This window comes from Pseudopodoces humilis, chromosome 14 (genome assembly GCF_049639895.1).
Source record: "Pseudopodoces humilis isolate 2021_Gansu_Grassland_sample_001 chromosome 14, ASM4963989v1, whole genome shotgun sequence".
Taxonomy (NCBI): domain Eukaryota; kingdom Metazoa; phylum Chordata; class Aves; order Passeriformes; family Paridae; genus Pseudopodoces; species Pseudopodoces humilis.
Genome location: NC_142213.1, coordinates 16,260,267 through 16,281,423, shown reverse-complemented (window position 1 = coordinate 16,281,423; position 21,157 = coordinate 16,260,267).

Here is a 21,157-nt window from a genome sequence, read left to right as displayed (position 1 = left end):
CTCATTTCTATTCATCTCTGTTTCCTTGGAGATGTTCCAAAAAGGAAATATTAAACTATCCTAGTGCACTGCATTCAGATGGAGCTCCTTCCTCAGACACGAGTCCCATCGGAGGGACTCACGGAGAGGTTTCTCTGGCACTGACAGCTGGAAATTACCATGTTTCAGAAGTACTTACAATTCCCGTGCTCAGCACTGGGGAGAGGATCCTGCATTGAGGGAAGAACAGACAGAAAATCTTTTGCAAATAGATGAGTGACACACAATGTGTTTTCTCTTCAGCTCATTTTTGCTGCTCTTACTTTTTAATCTGCTGATCCTGAATCTTGATCTCTGCTAATCCTAAAAAAGTCATTATTTGAATTGATACAGTAAAGTCTGTTATCTTTTATTTAGTCCATCTCTTTATACAGCTACCTTGCCCCTTCAGAATTCATCCTAAATCATATATTTTAAGCAGTATCAAAAGGAATTAGTCATCCCCACACTGAAGTTGTGACCAGCAGGCAATGATTCTTGTTATGTTTCAGTTTACACCTTCCTTTTTTAGTGCATGACAAAAGGGCATTGGCTTAATTACCTGTTATGTTCCTGACTGGAGGGGAAAGGTTCTAGTTTGAACTTGCTAATAAAAAGCAAACATACTTATTGTAAACCACTTCATTGTCTCTTCCCTTCTGGCTGACATTTATGAATTGCCTTCACAGGAGCCTGGGCTGGCTTTATCGAGTACAGATAACAGAATAACCTTATATGTGAACTACAAATATAAACCCTGTCATTGGTGTGCTCCTTAGGATTTCGTGCCAAAATATGGAAAACTACATGTGCTGCTAACAGAAAGATGATGGCCTACTTGATATCTTGCTTTATATTCCTTTTGGGATCTGAGAGAGATTTTGAAATACCACGGCTTGCAGAAGTCACAAGGTGGGTTGTTTGGCATTTCTGCTGCAAATTTGCCTTTGCTTTCATGCCTACTTGAGGGCACTGAGGCTACACCAGTGTCCAGAAGGGATGGCAGGATCTGAGTTTTGCATCTTTATCCCACATTTAATTCTTCAATGGATAAAGATCCACATTCCTAGGGCACAGTCAGTCACTGCTGTGCAATATTCAGCATCACCTCAATAACAAAGGGTTCTGTGGGTGTTCAGACAAGCCCCAGCAGAAGAAAGTAGATCAGGTACACAGAATGGTGAAAATATTCTCCAGGTTATGTATCATTAAATCTTTTCAGAAACCAGTATGTCTGCTGTAATTGTATATTCTCTCACAAGAGGTTTGACCACAGAATTCAGATTTTATGTTCAGCATCATAAATTTCTTGCTAAGCCTTAGGCAGAATTTTTTCATACAGAAATAAGATTTCTGTTGTAGATGAACACTGGAACACTATAAAAGACTCATTTTGTAATGAACCTGCTTGCCTTGAAAACAAATAAATGCATTTTTAAGAGATTTTTCTCTAAATGTGTAAGGCAGACTCTCCCCTGCTTGTGACTCTTCTATTTAGTTCTCTCCTTCAGCAGCAAGAAAAGGAAACATGAAACAATTTCTCTCTGTTAAAGCACTTTTCCCTTCCTGTTGTTTTTCTTTTTCTTCCCTATATTTCCTGTTAATGTTTCTAATGTAGCAGGGTACTCATTCTGTGCCATGATGGGCAGAATAGGGCTTTGTTTTAGTGCTGAAAACAGACATTCTAGTAACTACTGCTACTACCTGCACTTAGGAGACCTCCTTAGCTTACCTGCACATTTCTTCTACAGCAGATAGGCTGAAAATTGCTATTCAGGAAACCCACCAAAAGTGATGATTTGGCTCTTTTTTTGAATTAAAAAAAAAAAACAAAACTAACCAAAAAAAAAAAAACCTTCATCTTTTGTTGAAATTTTCACTGATTTTTTTTCTGTCTGGCCAAAAATATGAACCCTAGTATCAATTTAAACTTGATTTAGACTGTGAATGATGAGATTTTAATTAGATTAGGGGTGGTTGTAAATTGCTGGTTTTTCCCTCCAATGGAAAGTGGTGCTGAAATGAAACCATTAAAGCAGGCTACTTCCAACTCCATTGTACCAGGAAAAGCTTTCCAAGCACAGCACATTGTGTTTAGTATCACTTAGAATTCTATAAATCTTTGATCAGCTTTTATTTAATCTTTGTCTAAATTGGAAGATAGCAATGGTCCCTTAAGATTTTGTATGGAGTTGAATGAAATTTAATAAGGTGCCTTACAGTTATTTGATTGTGATTCGTAGCATTTTCATTTTACAGACTTAAGCAATACTGACCTCAAAAGGACCGTCATTCAGACTAGGTGGAGGGTGGGGAAATCAAATATTTTATTCTTCTTTGTTCCAGTCCTTTTTACTTGATAAGCCCTTAATAAAAGCAAGAATGAAGTCCTTGCCAATTCCTAGACCAATTCTCTATTCAGAGACAGCAGATTCATTTCTGGAACATTTTAGAGTAAGAAATGCAAAACAAGACAACATCTAAATGGCTTCACATTGACAGCCTTGACAGACTGTATAGATCTGGAGCAGAGAGGAGCAAGGACACGGGATGACATGGGTTGCTCCTCAGGGGACCACCTGGTGAATTTTGCAGGTCCCCAGAGCAGCCCGTGGTCACCCCGAGCTGCGGGAGCTCCTGCTGCCCACTCAGGCACAAACTCTGGGTTTTGGAACAATGCAGCCAATTATCTCAGCCTGATGCACAACACAGAGCTGAGAGAATGAACCCATCTCTGCAAAGTTTCTGTTTCTGGCTCTCAGAGCTGCCTCTCTCCCAGCTCATGGAGATGCCATCTCCATTATTAAAGCACAATTGCATTGGTGACGAGCTGCTTCCCTCAATTAGTTTTGACACGAGGTAATTTTATGGCTCCAAGTACACTTATCTTTGACTCCTGATGGATTTTCCTGTGTCCTTGTTTGCTACCTAAACCACCTTTTCTTTCCATTTTACATTTGCTCAGTGTTTCAATTTTAATCACAGTTCTGTACTATTGTTTGTTATTTGCATTACACTAATGGCTAAATGTCAAGGCCTCGTTGCATTACACACAATAAAATATATTAACTATCTTTTTAAATCATTGAGAGGCTGCTGCTGTGTCACTTTGTTTACAAGAGTTTGGTTCAATAACAATGAAGTTTATTTTCTATTTGCAAGTGAAACAATCAAGAAGCAAGAATGAAAAGTGAGTGTAAAGAGTTGGTTTTAAGCAGAGATTTAATGGGAGTCAGTGACTGAGTACTTGATATTGTGCTGTTTTGAAACAGATCAACTTCACTGAATATCATGAGCAAATGTAAGGATCTTTATGAGGCAAAAGTATTGTAGGAACATAAAAACTGGCATCTGGCCCAAATTTTTGCTGCTCTAGTACCCAGTGTCTGACAGTATCAGCTCTGAAGGTATGACAGACTGATAACCTGCCCTGCAGAATTCCCATCCTAGCCTCTAACAGTAGTTAACTTCAACTAATGAGGGGTAATGTCCTTTACAAAACCCATGCTTGGGAGATGATTTTGGCATGCTGCACAAAGAAGGTGCTTTACAGAAATATTTGGACAGGTTATTTACATTTGTTTGCCTATATTTGTGTGTATCTTATGCTGCTCGTATGAAAGCGTGGGAGGCAGAAAAACAGAGTATCAGTATTAAAGGCTGGAATTCCTTTCATTCTGGATGCAATTCTGGCAACATGCTCTCCATTTAGGGAAGTGTTCCTCTTACTGTTGACTTTAATAACATGAGGTGTTCTGGTCAGCTGAGTTTCACCTCTCCCAGAGTTAGGGCAATGGCCAAAGAACATCATCAGATGCTTTTTGTGTATACCTGGAATAGCCACTTTGAATAAAATTTTCAGTGCCAGGTAGCTGACAGGGAGCCTGGGTTTAAAAAGGGATCTGGACACTTCTATGTTGTTCTGAAAGCTTTTAAGTGGCAGCAAATAAAGATAAGAAAATTTTTAAGTGCCAGCTGACCTCCTTTCCATTATTCTGCTCCACATATGCCTCTGGATCTTTGGGAATCTTGAGCTCTGAAACTAAGACCGGGAAATAATAACACAATAGAAAATAGAATCACAAAATCACAGAACAATTTAGGCTGGAAAAGACCTTTGAGATCACCAAGTGCAGTGATTAATCCAGCACCAGAGGCATGTTCACCACCAAACCACATCCTCAAGGGCCATATCCACACGTTTTTTAATCACTTCTAGGGATGGTGACTCTTCCATGGGCAGCTGAGTTGGTGTCAAACCCCCCTGCAGGCTCCCAGCTGGTCTGTATTTGGGACAGTGGTTCCAACTGACTGTAAATGACCACAAGTTTTTTAAATGTCACAAAATCAAGAATTTACTTTCTATTCCAGTGAGAAGGCGATCCAGTACTAGAATTCAGCAACATGGAGAGGCTTACTGCACTTTATAAGGATATTCACTCAGTAGTAAATCAAAGGAAGACAAATGCTCACTGGTGCCGTGTCTTGCAAGGTTACTTTTCCTCAGGAGTTTATTCCTGAAGAAAACCTGATTCTATTTACCTAATATTGGGGTATATTTGGAATGAACATCATTACAGACCATCACATTTTAAATCTAATTCGGAAGTCTCAGCGTTGTATAAACTGAACTCAGCTCTCCTTTGCAGTAGTTTTGTTTCAGAACTGTGAGTGTTCAGGTGTGTTCCTCCCTCAGAGAGATGCTGCATTAAATCTGTAAATATGCACAGCTGATTGCCAATAACATTAATGGGAACTGCACCTGTATTCATAGGAGAGAACAGAAATTGTGCCTTCAGGTTTGCTATTTCTTAACAACAGTAATGATGCTTTGAGGGCAGTATTACTTTAAGAACAGAGCCTATTTAATTTGCTTGGACTTTGAAATCTTCTGGTAGAGAGTAATTGCCTGACACACAGCTCCTAGGAGGTGAATTTAAATGAAATACATTTTCCAAGCTGCAAAGCAAAATTACTAAATGTCTGATTAGAAGATCTGTGTCACTGGTACTGCTTCATTATGAGGAGTCTCTTAAAAATTTCATATCAACACTTGCCTTTCACAGTCCACAGGCTGGTGCCTATTAAGACGCAGAACAAACTAAATCTTCTTGTCTGACAGGGAGTGGGGCAGAGATCAGGTCTGACCGGTGTTTGTGGTGTACCAGGGAGCCCCATGGAAGAGGACAAATGTGTGGCATGGTCCTGGGAAAGCACTTTGTGACCCTCCTGTGGTGTGTGTGGCTGAGCTGCTCTTTTCAGGGCTGTGAGAGAATGTTCTGGTTGTCAGAGTGGATTTTTTTTTCCTTCCCCTAAAAAGGAAAGATACAAAAGAGCATAAATTTACAATTTTCAAATAAATGAGATAAAAAAGTTGCCAAACACAGCCTGTGAACAAGGAAGGGATTTCTGCACAGGAAAACAGGAGTGGTCATCAGACACATCTCTTAGGAGACATGGAGGATTTCTCTTATTTATTCTTCCTTGCTCCATATTCATTGCAGTGTACCAAGCAAATGGTTGTGTCCTTGAATGGTTATTCTGGAGGTAAGCCTCCGGATTTCAGACATATAAGGCCAGGAAAAAATCTAAGTGTAATTCATCATCATACTTAATTCTATTTAAGTTAGGGAGAATCGAGGATGCCCCAAATTCAGGATTATGAATTAATAATTAAGCTCAACATCCATTTCAGAGGTTAACCACTGATAATGTAGGTTGAATTCCTGTTCTAATAGAGTTTTCAAGGCTAAAGAGTTGCAGTCAACTAGTGAAATTGCAAATGGGGTGTTGATTCAACTTTATAAAAATAATATTTTAGCAATCAAATGACCATGATTTTGCTCTCTCTAGTTGTGTTAATTTATAGTGAAAAAAGAGCTGTTTAGAACAGCATGGGAAATTCATATACTTAATTCCTGGTAATCTCTAAAGAATCTCAGTTGTGTTCAGTGCATATATTTTGACTGAAGACTGGCTAATTGAGATTGCCCTGCCTGAATCCTTTTCCTAGTTTTCTTCTGAATCTTTTTCAGTAGGGGGAAAGGGAGCTGTGTTATCTGAATGCAGTAGGGGGTTTTTTTATAGTGTTGCACAGTTTTTTTATAATGTGACATTATACAGCAGCCTCATTATATTCAACTCAAAAATGTGTTGCTCAGCCATGAGCTTGATGGCTTCATGGAGCATGGGGTGAGTTCAATTCCTCTTTCTAAAGGAGATGCATCTTGCTTCACTGCTTATTTTCTGAACTTTAAAAGATGCAACTTTACAAAATATTCTACAGCTCCTACTCGGGGGGAATAGAAAGTGGCTCAGTGACAGACTGCAGTGAAGGCCATTATGAGGAGAGCCACGCTGTTCTGGGTTAGAGAACACCTCTCCCTTCTTTAACCTTCCATTGCCTTCATTTCTGGAATGAATAGCCCCTAAGACCTCTGATATTTAAATCTGAAAACAGTGCTGCTCACACTGCGCTGTCTTGACTTTCTCCTCTATTTTGTCTCCCATCACAACTACATGTCCTTTTGCTGTTAAGTTTTCCCAGATTGGCTTGTCCCCTTTAAAGGGTATTATTAGTTATACTTCAAACCACACACTGAGCTTGTTCCTCCTGCTTGCTTGTGATTGCAGCTCCTTATCCAGAATCTCACAGGTGCCCCGTGCCCAGCTCACAGACTGGTGGGATCCTCATGCTGGGAGGGGACAGCTGGAAAAAATGAGGCAAGATCATATTTCCTGGGTCTGGCAGGTTGAAAATGACAAAAAGTGACACTGATAGAGGATGTGAGAAGATGGTTGGGCCAAATTTCCTATTATGCCCAAAACACAGAAGCTCCCAAAAAGTGTATTTGGTTAGAACATACACTGTCACATTCTGAAATTTTACTGAAGACAGAATTTTTTTGTGTGTGTGAAGAATGTTAGAGTTGCATGTTAATTTTAAAGGCTGGGAAGAAGCTCAGCAGAAGCAGTAGGCCAGGGGAATGCAGAGTCTCTGGCTTTCACTGCCTTGGTCTGCTCACAAGGACAGGATCAAGCCACTCAAATCCTCACGGGACCTGCATCTGTTGTCTTCCCAAAGGCAGTTTCCATTGTTGAAGGAATGAAAACTCAAAGAGGACATAAAGCAGCTTCATTTAACAGCATTCTAATTCCTAAATTTCCTTAGAGAATGACAGCATTTATCAAAACTGCTTCAGTGCTGTTTCTCTTCTATGTTTTTCAAGGCAGGGTATGCCTTCCTTGCAAAGTGCATAACCATGGATCATTATTTGTATTTAAAACAACAAAATCATTTATTTCCAGCTTGGCAATGCTACAGATTTTTTTAATGCTGCTCTGCCTTTGATGAGGAAATTGTCAGCTGAGGGAGGATTTGGAAAGCAGTCTTTGTGTATTAAAAACTGGGGGCTTGTTTATGGGCCTCCAGACACCTCTAAGAAGCCCTTCAATGAATAAGTCCATTAAGTCAAAAAATGGGAAAAAACATGAAGTGAAGTTCTCCTGAGCATGGAAAGAGGTGTCAGAATTTACCCCTGCAGGAAATCTAGATACTCTGAGAGAAATACTTGACTTAAACTCTTTATCATATCCTAAGGTTTATCAGCAATTTTTCTGGTGTTACAGACACGGCAGAATTCCTCAATATTCTGCTAAGTATTCCTATAGTTCCCACAACCATTTACTGTGAGACTTGGCAGATAGAAAGCTCTGTCCTGTAGGTGCAAGGAGCCCTGTTTCCTGTAGTTTTTTACATACACTGATTTTTGTCAGCAATCCACAGTCCATATTTCCTTGGGGTGCCTTTCCTGTGTGCCACAGCTCAGGAGCAGCAGAGACAGTGATGCTGGTGCACGATGTGGGAACAGTTTGGGGCAGGCCTGAAAAGCCTGGTGGGCTTTGTGAGAGCTTCAGAAAAGCTGCAAGTGAACACACACCTCCAGGCTGGAGTGGGTTTAATAAGTATTTGTCCTAACCAATGCTATGTCTTTGCATTTCTGAGGCAATTCTGTCTGATGCAGGAAAAATGGCCTCTGAAAATACCTGCTCATTTCTGCTTTCAGATGTCAGCATGCACAGGCCAAGTTTTCTTCCTCAGTGATCAAAATCAAAATCAAAAAATACATTTGCTTGAGCTGTTGCTGTGGATTTGGCACAAGTATTCATAAGAAAGGTCTTTTTTAGAGTTATCTCTTGAATCTATCCTGCCATACACAGATCTGTTACAGATCTGCATCTCTTTAGAGCTCTTTTTAATCACCTGGTTTAATCACCTGGTTTAATCCTGCTATTCCTGTGCAATCAGCAGGACTTACCCTGGAGCAGTGCCTGAGAATTCATCCTTTGCTCATGGAATTTTCATGGTCAGAACTTGAGAGTCTTGAAAACTTCAGTGTGTTGAAATGCATTAATACACCTGAGGGTTTCACAATAATGAGAGAAATGCTTGCATTTCACTTGTTTTAATGCAACCCAAATAACCAAAGTCTGTGCATTACAAGAAGTCATTTGGAATTGAATATCAGTATTTTTCATGGGGAGTTACTGATTGGAAATATTTAAGGCTGCTTCACGACTGGGAGTCTTCCAGTATCTAATAAGACAGGGTCTAGCTCAGAAAACTGAAATAGTTTTTAAACTGCCTTTAAAATTTTTAAAAAGAGCAGTTATCCCAGAAAATGTGATTTCAAAGGCAAATCTAATTTTAAATCTACTGTATGTTCAGTTTGAAGTCTCTCAATAAGTTTCATTAGTGACTGTACTCTCAGAAAACATGTCTTGAGACAAGATACTAAACTTGAAGGACCATTGTTCTGTGAAATACAGCAATACAGTGTTCACTGATATATATCTAGAGAATAATAGAAGAACATGTCATTTGCTTTCTCTCTGTTCTCAACTTGAGGGGAAAAATTAGGTCCATGCTACCACAGATCAGTTACCCAACCCCTAGAGGAGACTTGGTAATTAAATTAGTATCTTAGATGCTATTTTGTTCAATATATTTCTGCTTTTATTCCCCAATCTTTCAATCTGCCATTAAGTATTTAAGGCTATTTTAAGATTCTACTTTGAAAACCTAAGATGATTTCTTTTGCAAATTATGTTAAGCACCCAGAGAGAGCACAGGAGCTATGGAGAGAACAGGACATGTTATTTCTGAGAATGTCAAAGGGACTGAAACCCACTCCTGATATGAATTCTTCTTTCACAGCACATCTCCATTTTATACTTTGTCTGTACAATGCCTTTAAGTAACACACCTCCAATGGAGGGATGCAGTGGGAAAGCTGCAAAGATGACCTGATTATTCACAGTTTATTCACATTTACAGATTATTCAGAATGTTATGAAATGCTGAGCATCTCCCAAATTCAGGAATTAAGAACTCAGCATTACTGCAGTCCAATATTCATAACCAACACCTTGCCCTCACTGGCACTGACCTGGGAGCACCAGCACCCCAGGATGTGCCTTTTTCACAGAAAAGAATGTGCATGGTGACTTTGCAGCTCACCATAGCAAGCCCTGTGTTTACTGAGAAGCTGGCTGCTCTTCTGAAAATTGACTGTTCTGCATTTAATCTGCTCACCAAGACACAAACCCTGCCCAAGTGAATCAGGTGGTGTCATCTGAAAGCAAAAGGCTCTGGCTGTGCTGGAGGGAAGATTTCTGCTCCCAGCAGAGATTCTGGAGAGCCAAGGGCTCGGCTCCTGTCGCTGCTGGCTGGGCAAGGCACGAGAGGGCTGCACAGAACGGGTCAGGAACAAAACCAGAACTCCTGAGCCACGGGCACCCCAGAGGATGAAATCCCCACTGCTGCACACACACAGGGAAAATCCAGATGTCTCTCTTTACACAGAGATATCTTCTTCTGTCTACATTTTATCTGAGCTGTGGTGAAGGGCACAAGAGAGCCTCTTTGCACACTATCAGGGATTTAAAGACTGTTTCTTTTCTGCTCTCATCTCCTTCCCTGTCTTCATTGTCTTCCACCTTTTTGGACAAAGCAGACGCTGAGTGCACATCAAATATTTTCATTACCTTTTTATTTGTTGGTTTGCATTATTTTGATGAGTGGCTCAGCATCCCATGGACACTAGAACTATGAACAATACAGTATTTTATCATGAATTAAAATGTTGCACTCACTCTCTCTTAGAACCCCATCATTATTATCCTAACATAGCACAGCATGAAGCACATTTAGTCAGAAAAACTATCATTATTCTGGTACTGCTATCTCTTGCCCCTCTAATACATGATTAATTACCCATATTGTTGCAGGTTGTATAAATACAATGTCCTGTTCATATCCTGTCCTTTTCTCCACCCCTGTGAGTGCCCCATGGAAATCAGGAGAGCAGAATGATGCAATGGATCTCTGTATAGTCCTGTGGACCTTTAAACTCAGGATTAGTGACTTTGAAAGGGTTGTTAGGGACAGGAGACTTCCTGACCTGATCCAGTTCCAGGGTGACCCCAGCAGCACTTCCAACTACTTTTTTTTCAATTTTATTTTATTTTTTAATCTGAAAGTTCAGAGAAAATTCAAGTTTCCATGCTTCACAGAGAGCTTTAAACCTTGACAGATTCTGTTTTTGACAACTGTGAAAACCTTATTTCCCTATCTTGGAGATTCCATGTAACAAATCCATCATCATTTCCCTCTGCCTCTCTGGTACTGGGTGAACAGAGTCAGGATTTCTTGTTTGCAGCATGTTTCTCACCTGTAAAGTAAATCATAGGGGCTTTACCTGAGTAACCAGAGCACTTGAATACTTAATTCTAAATGTATACTCTGGAAAATGAGGGAAACTATTACCCTGGAACAGCAGACTTCAAACATTAATTGTAATTATTAATCACACAAAATTTTTTGAGAAACTTGAATATAAGTCCAGGCCTATAGTAATTGTCACATTAGCAGAAATTCAGTGCGTACAGCAAAGTAGTTACATGAAATTATTCTGCAACAAATAAGTGTGTTGCAGTCTGATTTAATTTCGTTTCATGGCATCAAGTCATTCTTATTTTTTAAAAAAAACATTATATTAGAAATGAGTAGTTATAGAAATCTTACTCTTTCTGAATTGCCTGGGAAGGTCTTTGCTAGAAGTTAACTGACAATTACAGATTCTTAGGATTTCTATAGTTCTTGAATGTGTTTGTTATATACCATTAGTCACCAGGTGAAGCCCGTCAGTAATGGCAATACCCTTCAGCAATAGCTGGGGAGAATTTAACACTGATTGATGGCAGGTCACCTGGAATTGGTTGGCAGAATTTCCAATTTTCTGTTGGGAAATTGCTTATTTCTTGAAGTCTATTCCCATTTTTACAAGTGGACAGCCAGCTGAGATTATACATTATTATGTGTCTAACTATAAAATTGTGATGGATGGTGTCACACATTTGAAGAGAGAGTTAAACATTTCATTTAGGGCTGGTTTTAAGAAAAAGGCCAAATAACTTTAAAATATAAACTGTAACCTACCTTTGGCTTTTATTTGTTCATCTTGAGTCAGAAAGGGAGTGTTGCATTTTAACTAGTTTTAAACAAAGAGTTACTTGTTTTGTTATCATTCTTATTAAGTATTCAAAGGGTTATGATCTCTTTGTTGTAAACAGATTTTCAGTTTCTAAAGCTTGTCCAGGGGCTGACTGATGGAGCAGATTAATGTTTTATTTCTACTTTTGGGAACTCGGTTAAAATTCTGGCAAAACTGCATTGACAGAAAATCAAAGGCCATTCAGCAAAGACTTCCTACGGTTCCTCTCCTAAATCATGAGGGAGGGCAGCCAAAAACAGCCAGGCATTTCCTGTTTCCAAGGGGATACGTGATAAAAGCCAGCCCAGACTTAGCATACAATGTGTATTATCTCTTTGAAACCTGGCTGAATTATTTGGGAACAAAGAGCCCACGCCCTGCCGCAATCAAACGGGAAAGAGTGACCCGAGGAATAAAAGCTGGAGCTGTAACTCACACGAGATATATATTTATGACAGCCTCAAAATAGAAACAAAAGGAAATGGCTGTGTGTTGAAGGTTTAAAGCCAAATTTTTGTAAGATTGGCATCACTAAAATGAAGCTGCCTGTGTGGAGAGCTCAGAGCTCTTTCTTACGTGCCCAGGTCCCCAGACTGTGACAGCAAATGCTGAAGGCCTTCACTTGAGATTTAAGGCAAGAAAGGTCTTGACTTGGCAGCTCTTCAGAGTGAGCCTTTGAGGGTAACAGCAGACTTAGACATCTCACCACCGTGTTTACCTTCACTTGTTAAAAATAACAGAATATTCACAGAATACTCCTGAGCTGGAAGGGACCCACGAGGATCACTGAATCACATTTCTTGTACCTCCTTTCTGACTTATTTAAGCTTGATTTCTTTCCTGTACTGTGAAATAGCTTAAGCAAGGTGTGGTTGGGAGGACCCTCCCCTGTTTTTCAGTGGCCTTAGCTTTGTCACCAGGGGTTTCTGTCACTAGAGGCAGGACTGCAGTGACAGGAGCTCTCTCAATTCTTGCAGTATGTTAATTACTGGGCTGGGTTTGAACCACCACCCCCCCCCCCCCTTTGACTGTATTTGACAAATAAATGAATATTTATTAAGTTAATTCTGTAACATTCCATCCCCTGCTGGAATATTCTGAATCTGCTGCCAGGTTCCAGTGCCTCAGAGGGTTTGGGGCTCCTTTCTGGGGGAGGCAGCGAGGGGTGGGCACAGGTGAGTGCAGAGGTGCCTCAGGCAGGAAAACTCCAGCTGAGCCCCTGTCCCTGACAGGAACAGCCCCTGATGGCTTCAGGAGCCTACAGGCAGTGCTGCTTCTTGCTCCAACAGCCTGCTCCTAAAGCCAAAAAAAGAAAGGCTTTAAGTTTCCCTTTGGGTATTTGAGCCCTTCCCTGGGTCTGGCCCTGGTGTGTCCCAGCTCATCCTCGCTCCCAGACTCATCTCAGGGAGGGTTTTAATGAGAGGGGTGCCAGGGCCACCCCAGCTGTGCCAGGCCTCCCCTCTGGGAGCTTCAGTGCTGTTAAAATTTGGCCCTACAAGAAATCAGAGATAAAGGAAGTTTTTTAGAAGCTCGTTCAAGTGTGCAAGAAAATCCCTGTAGAAGATAGCAATTGGCAGCACTACTTCAGAGGCTTTCATATTCCAAAATTTAATTAGATCTGCTCACCTAGAACTGTTGGAAATATGTTTACTGCTTTTAGATCTTTCTGTCTTATGAATTCCTATTATGAAGAAGCTATTAAATATCACACAGTGTCAGATTCAGAAGTCTATCCTACTAGGAGCAGCCAAATGTATTATTTACTGTTTGTCTCAAATTATACTTATTTTATTTATTGCACAAATAAATAGTGTGGGTTTATTTTTCCTTGAACTAAAAATGCATTTAGGATCTGTCTTTATTTTCAGTGTACTCATTTTCACTATATATTATCTAATTTTGTTACATTGAAAATTAACTAATCCAGAATAGATTTTTATGCCTAAACTAGAAACTAAACAACATCCTAATTATTATTTTTAATCCTCAGAAAGTACAAAAACTAAACATGATGCTGCAACATTTGGAATCATGGAAGCATTGCTTTATTTTCTCAGACCTAAAAGCCAATACTTGCATAACTATTTGATGCTTTTTATCAGAAGCATTGATGCAGATCAGTGAGAACTTTCTACCACCTTGAAAATGACTTTTAGAATATTTCATTAGCAGACTGTCTTTCAGAACTCAAGTTGACATTCATGTTTCTTCACACCAGTCTTTCATCCACAAAACTCTTTGTTCTGCTGAACAGTTTCGAGACAATATGGGCAATCAAAAAAGCAAAGGCTTATGACCTATCTGCATCTTCCATTCCAACATTTGATCAGTCTTATTCAAATCTCATCTTTTAATACTCCTTTGAGAACTTTCTGAGGATTTTATTTCCTTTCTTTCATTATGATTATATTATTTCAAAAACTTCAAACTTAATGAAATGGTAGCTCTCTATAAAGTGAGAGGCGGACGCCATTGGTGGTTACACATTTATCCATTTTCATCCCTTTCAATAGCCTACGTGGAAAGAATCTGAAACCCAAGATAGTGGGGAATGTCTTTTATATGTACATTTTACATTCTGGGAGATATGTGGTTATCTTGCAGTTCTGTATTTTTCTGAAAAAATAAAGCACTGGAGCAAGGGGCTTAAGAGTTGTAGGGAAGTAGAAAGCTGCCTGAGACCCATGAAATCAAACAATTTGTGTATTCAGAAAGACAAAGATCTCTAATACCAATCAATTCCTTTCCCTTAAATAGCATGACATTTCTTCAGACCTCACCAATTCCTGCTCTGCCAGCACGTCCCTGCGTGACCCAGGGTGTATTTGTGCCTTCCAGGGGGATTCCTGGATGCACAGAGACTTTGTGCCCACACAAATAGAGGCTTCACTCACACATTCACCTCACAAAAAAAGCTGGAGAAGCAAAATGTATGGCTGGTTTAGGAACCCAAAGCTGAAAAACAGACAAACACAGACACACGTGAGTTGAAGCTGCTTTGGGGCTCTTGGTTTCCCTCCTTGTGAGCAGGTCATCCTGGTTCTGCAGCAATAACAGCTGAGCATCCTTCTTTCCACCACTGCTCTAAAAAATGAAGTCATTATGGTGTTGATATTAAATGTTGCATAAGAAAGTTACTTCTCTGGAGCTTAGGAGTGTTTTGGCTCCTGCTCCAAGAAGCAGTGCTTTATTTGTGTCTGTCGTACGTAACCGGTGAAAATTTATGCCACAGCCAGTGGAGTCTTTCCCATCACATATTCACACAAGCTTTATCAGCATCTTCCTTTTTTTTTTCTTTTTTTTTCCTTAGATTTTATCCTAAAATGTAGACAGAAAATTTATGTGTAGTGTTGGGCGCAGAAAGTTTTATGTGCCACTACTGCCGCTTCTCCTGTGCAGTGGTTCAGCTGCTGATGAGTGAAATCTTCTTTGTCAATACTTGCATTTCACTACCAGGTAAAATCTTTTCTGTTAGCAAGCAGATAAAATCTGCTTTGGCAGTATCTGTGCTCCTCCGCAGGTAAAATCTTCTCCATCAGCAACTATACTTTCCACTCAGATTTCATTTTCTCTATCAGAAGTTGCCCCTCTGGGGCAAAACTTCAGAAGCTATTTCACAAAGCTCTATCTCTTATTGACACAAGCTATTGTAAACATTAAAACATTTATTAAAAGCTATAAAACTAATTCTTAAAAATATTGTTAAATTCAACATTTAAGCTTCTGCTTATATTTTTCTTGATGTCAATTTCCAAGCCAGGAAATAAAAACTTAAGGCAGACTTTATTCCTTGCCTCCCCTTTCCCCTTGCCCCAAACATTCATTTTATCTTTGCTGCAACTGCATTTATCACAGATGCTACTGGATATACTTATTTTTTCCTTTATAAGCGTTGCCTGAAGAAGATTTCTGTCCGTAATGTTGGACTTCTGTCCAACATTTTAGGGCAGTAATAGGCTTAAATGTAGATGAAGTATCCCCTAGAACTGTAGCAGCTAATGGACTGACAAGTACTTGTACAGTGTCTTCAGTATATTAAAAGGTTAAACAAATTAAATGAATTATCACATCAGTGACTCCCATGCTCCTTGTGAGATAATAAATGCCATTTACAGCGATGTGGACACACCAATATGCAATCTGAACAGGCATTGTTCTCTGTGATCCACGGGCCAATGCTGGGACAGGCAGCTTCCTTGTGCTGGGAACAGGAGGAATTCTTCTGCAGAGGCTGCAATTCCAGCTGCTCTGAGCAAAGCCAGCCGTGATCCTGGCAGTCTCTCCACCTGTCCTGGGTTAACCCACAAGGTGTCCAGTGCTGCTGTTGGTATTTGTCAGGCTGGAGTCTGCTGCCAGGTGTCGTGAAGGCTCCTGGAAAGCCAATTCCTGCTGCAGAGGGGGAAATGCTCCCTTGCTGCCCCTGCAGAGGTGAGGACCCCTGGGGCAGCCATCACCAGAGTTAACAATGGCAACTGAGCCCATCAGAATTAAACCTGCTGGGTAATGTATGGCCCACCCTGTGCAATGTGTAATCTCAGGGTTCTAACTCCCCTCATTAATTTAACCTCCCGTGGCCAGGGGCCATGGGGCAGTGCCCGCTCCCCAGGCTGCCACTCTTTCATAAAAAAGCAAACAAAAAGAATCCACAAACCAAAAAGAAGCAGAAAATTACTTTTCCGCTGAGTTACTTGGGTTAAAGTAATTTCTCACTGCTTGGATCCTCAAGGACGTTCTGAAGAAAATATATTTGGAAGCCAGTTCTCACTGTAAAAGATTATATAGGTCAATTGTTTTCCTCCAAATCTCTTTTATATGGATATGATTCCTTTCATTTGTGGACTGAAGAGAAGCTGCAGAAATCCCTTCGTTTTTGAGTAAATGAAAAAACTACCTATAAATATTCTCTTCTAAGTCCTTCTAAGAAACTTGTGGTAGAGTTGTTACTTCTACACTTTTGAACTCTAAAAAAAAATGGTGTTCTGTTTTTTTTTTTTGTTTAACCTCATAAAAATATTGCTACTATTTCTTGCATTAACAAACTTTTTCCTATTTGTAAACAGCATTTTAGGGGTTCTTAGTGGAAAACTCAGCCTGGGAAGTGTGGGAATTACAGTGGTCTGTTCTTTCACTGGTTCAGAAATCTGGTCATGCAATCATCAAATCATATTATCAATTTTTATTTTTTTTTTTATTTGGTAATAAGCTCAGCCTTTAGTTGAGGTAATCCTCATCCACACTGCTAGAAAATTGTTAGACCTTGTTATCCTGCAGAAAATTCCAGGAGGAGGAAGTGTTCTAGGTAACGTTATCCCAGGAGTGAGAGTAAACAGGCTTAGAGAGGAGAACAAAGCCTTCCTGAAGGACTCTGTGTCAGCATAGCCTCGCTAAACTCAGAGATTTCCTCATGCCAAAAAACTAAGTTTCACCAAAAACCCACTTTGTTTATAGGAGCAAGGAGGAGGAAGTGAAAGCAAGGGAAGGGAAGGATTTCCAGCAGTCCCCTCCTGTCTGTTAATTGCTCGTGGGAGATGAACAGTGCAGGTTTGCACATAAAAACGAGCTGGAGAGGCTTTGCCCCCTGCCCAAAAGCTAAAACTGAACCTGCTGTGATCAGAACCAGCAAAAGTGAACAAGAACTGGCAATGCTGAAGGGACCTGAGCTGCTGCTGCTGCTGAGGGTGGCACCTCCTGACAAACAATGGAAAATCACTGGTTACACAGAACAAAACAGCAATGTGAAATATTGATAAAGACATTAGGGAATAACAATGGAATACTTGAAAAACTAAATGAGTCTGTTGTCCCAAGTGTATTATCATTTAACAAGCTTATTAAATATCACTATTTTAACAATTAATAGAAACCTGTCTTGCTGTAGGCCATTTTGATAACTGTTAATTAAGTATCTACAAATTCCTTACAAAGTCCATGTGCTACTAAGAATGAGATTAGGCATTTCTTGCTTATGTAATTTTGAGCTAATTATAAGACTATTAGATTTATCTTCTAAATACTCAGTCAGTTCTCTTTTAACAATCATCTTATATTTAATTAAAAAGCTGTATCTGGCTTGCTAAATTTGAGTTAAATGCTTGCTGGAGACTCTAAATTAAAGTGTAAGTAAAATTTTACCAGTGAATAAAGGACTATATAGATATTTTCACAATACAGAATTGTCATCCAGAAAGCAAATAAACAGACAGGAATTTTCAAAGGCATTGACTTCCACGGGCTCTTTGGAACATTCTTGAAATAGAAAAGGATCCTGACTTCTGCCTTGCTACTTCTTAAACAAACCTGAATTGTTAAAAATCATGAATGGAAGGCATGTGAAAAATTAATGGAAACAACTATTTTATTTTATATAGAAGAACTCCCACAACTGAAGTTAATAATTGTTTATGAGCAGTCAGAAAATTTGTATTCTTTGGCTAATAAAAATGGAAAAAAATCTCATTAAATTTTGTGTGCCTCAGAGAATATTGACAGTATTAGTATTATATGTGATTGCATTTAAAAAAAAATATTTAGGGACTTAAAGATGAGTGGTTCCAAAGTGTCTTATTCTCAGTTAAATTATTTATTCTAAAGGCAGAAAAAATTATTTCCAAATAATTTAAATCTTGCATTTGCATGGGATTTTATGTCTTTCGTGGCCTTATAGAGATTACTGTCCATATTAAGACATTTTTCCTGCCTCTTTTCCTTCACCAAACTGAATTTAAAAATCCATGTTAAGGGTTTGTTATTGGGTTTTTTTTCTAAAGAAAATGATGGCCTTGTACTCCCTGCTGTAAAAATGACACTTAAAAAGTGCTGTGAAGAGAAATTACATTTTGCCCTTTGATTTCTCAAGAACCAGTAGTGGTAGGGACACTTACATTTTCTAAGAATGAGTTTTAATGTTTCAGTGCTACTCATAAGAAAATTCCCTGTCCATATATATTCATGACAAGTTCTTTGTGCACAGTCAGTGTCATGGAAAGTCACAGCATTTTTGAATATGAAGAGAAAGGCTTAAGTGTGAGAACAGAGCACTAGGGAACCATGATTTTTAAGTCACGGAAACTTAGTTGCTGGGAGGTGTAAAGAGATGGAAAATGAGGGCTGGAAATAACTCAGGAAGCCAGTCTGTCTCTTTGTTATCCTTGAGAGATGCTTGCCCATCCTGTTTTATCCCTGCCCAGAGGTGGAAGCGCTGCACTCTCCTCTGGGGGTTTGCTCCAGGCTGTTTCCCTGTCCTTCCAGCACTCCGAGCCCTCTGCTCCCTGCTCCATCTCTCACAGCTGCTTTCCCCAGTCCTTCTCTGTGCCTTCCTCACAGCTGCTGCCTCCTGGGGAGGCTGTTCCTCTCTTCTGCCTCATCCCTCTCGTCCCCAGAGCCGCAGCCCGTTCCATTTCCTTGGGAAGTCTGTGCATCTCCAGCCCAACCATTGCTGCTGAGCATCCCCAGCACAGCTCCGGGGTATTACTGACCCTGTGCACATCCTCAGACACTCCACACACCTGCATTTTCACAGAGCTTTTTCTCTGCTGGCAGGTTCCTGCTTTACTCTTCCTCCTGCTTCTGTGCAGAGCTTTGTTCTCACCCCCCACCAAAAAATTGCACCTTGTTTGGAGCATTTCTCCAGTTCGATATTGCCATTTTTTATTGCTCCAGCAAATTAGTGGTCCCTCCCACCCCAGTTTTCAGTGCAAATTTAATGTCTGCTCCATTAACCAAGCCATTAATTTGAAATGATTTAATGATACCGGATACAAAGCGGATTGCTATGGAGACTCACCTGAAATATCCTTTCAGTAAAGCCATGAAATATTCATAACTAATCTCAAGCTAAAGTTTTCATTCTGTTTTCCCTCCCCTTGTAATTCTTTCATCTGTAAGATGCTCCTACAGGTTTAGAAAATGTTGTGTGAAGCAATGTCAGCAGCTGCAAGGGAACCAGTATGAACATGTTGTCTTCTTTACAGTTCTGGTATATTGGCTCTTTCAATTTCTTTTTTCTTTTGAATATTATTCCTCTGAGGTAGGAAAGAAACTGGCTCCTTTTGCTTTCTGAGTGCTCCTGTAGCAGCCAGGATCAACACAAGGATTCTGACCCTTGCTCATAGGACACCCCTGCCTCAGCCCTACCTGCTTTCCTTTCAGCTGTGCAAATATCAATTTATCAATTGCTTTACACGTCAGACTTCGACAATATCAGGAAATATATTATTAGGCTAATAAATTTGGAACCCCTGGCTGATGCTGGGATTCACAGCTGAATGTTCCAGAGGGCAGGCACACAGTGAGGAGCTCAGTGTGACTCAGCAAGCAACAGGCTCAGCAGTGTCTAGCACAGCCCTGTGCCCACTAGGAATATCCAGAAAGCTCCCTGTTATTCTGTCTTTGTTTCAGCCTTGCAGCTGAGTGCAGGAGCTGCTCGAAGGGTGGATCATTAAAGACAAGCATTATCTCAATTACAAGGTGAAGATAACAAAAGGCTCTTTATATTTTCTTTATTTCTGCCTAGCTCCGCGTGTGTTTTCCATCTTTCAACTGTGCTCTTTTCATCTGATTCATATCCTCACATTAAATGTTATCACAAATCATGAATTGTTCTCACTTAATGTTTATTATTGCAGATAACTATTATCTCACACAGTCCTGTTGGCTTTATCTTTATCTCTGTGCATTTCAGTGCCTCCTTTAATTATTTTATTTTAAGGTGCTTTACTCCTACGTCTCTAAGTTAAAAATGTATGCAGACTGCACATACCCCTAACAAATCTAGTGGAGGACTCAGTGTGAAACTTTTAACTCTGCAGCGTTTGACTCCCACTGGGAAATCCTGAATTGCTGAGTGTATCTCTCTGGTGCGTGGCTGCAGTCCCAGGGACAGGGATTGTACAGTGTATTCCACTCTCCTTGGAATGTGACTGACCTGACCAGGGCAGGGCAAACTCCCAAAGGCAGCCTGCAGGGGCTGAAAGCCACACCGAGGACAGGATCTGAGGCTGAGCAAGGGACTCACCAGTCCTGCCCTGGGACTGTGGGGATGGATGTGTTCACAAGCAGCAAACAGCTTTGGAACTCAGGTGCTCTCCTGTTCCCTGGGAGGATCAGCCCCTGGCTCAGTCTGTCTGGTTTGGGGGGAGCTGGAGTTACCCCACCACAGAGCTGTGGTGTAAATAAGGAGCACTTTGATCCAAACCTGATATCAAGTCTATCGGGATTTTGCGAGGGAGATTTTTCTTCTAGAGTCTCATGAAGGAGCAAGTACATCTTCACCTTATTCACCAGATACTCCTGGTCAGTGGTCACAAGACCACAGGTTACAAGGTCTTTTAAAGGTTAATTAGCCAATAAACTAATGCCACAAAAGCATGTTTCTTCTTTCACACCTAATAGCTAATTATTTTGTGTAATAAGAATTTGCTGCAGTGTGGACATTCTTAACCAATCACACAATGACATACAAAAGTAGTTGTTATACCTTAAACTTCTTATTACCTTTATAATTACTTCTATATCTTTAACTTCAAAACCTTAAAACTTTACACTCTTTAGCATAATATTTTTCTTTTTAAACTCATTCTTGCTTA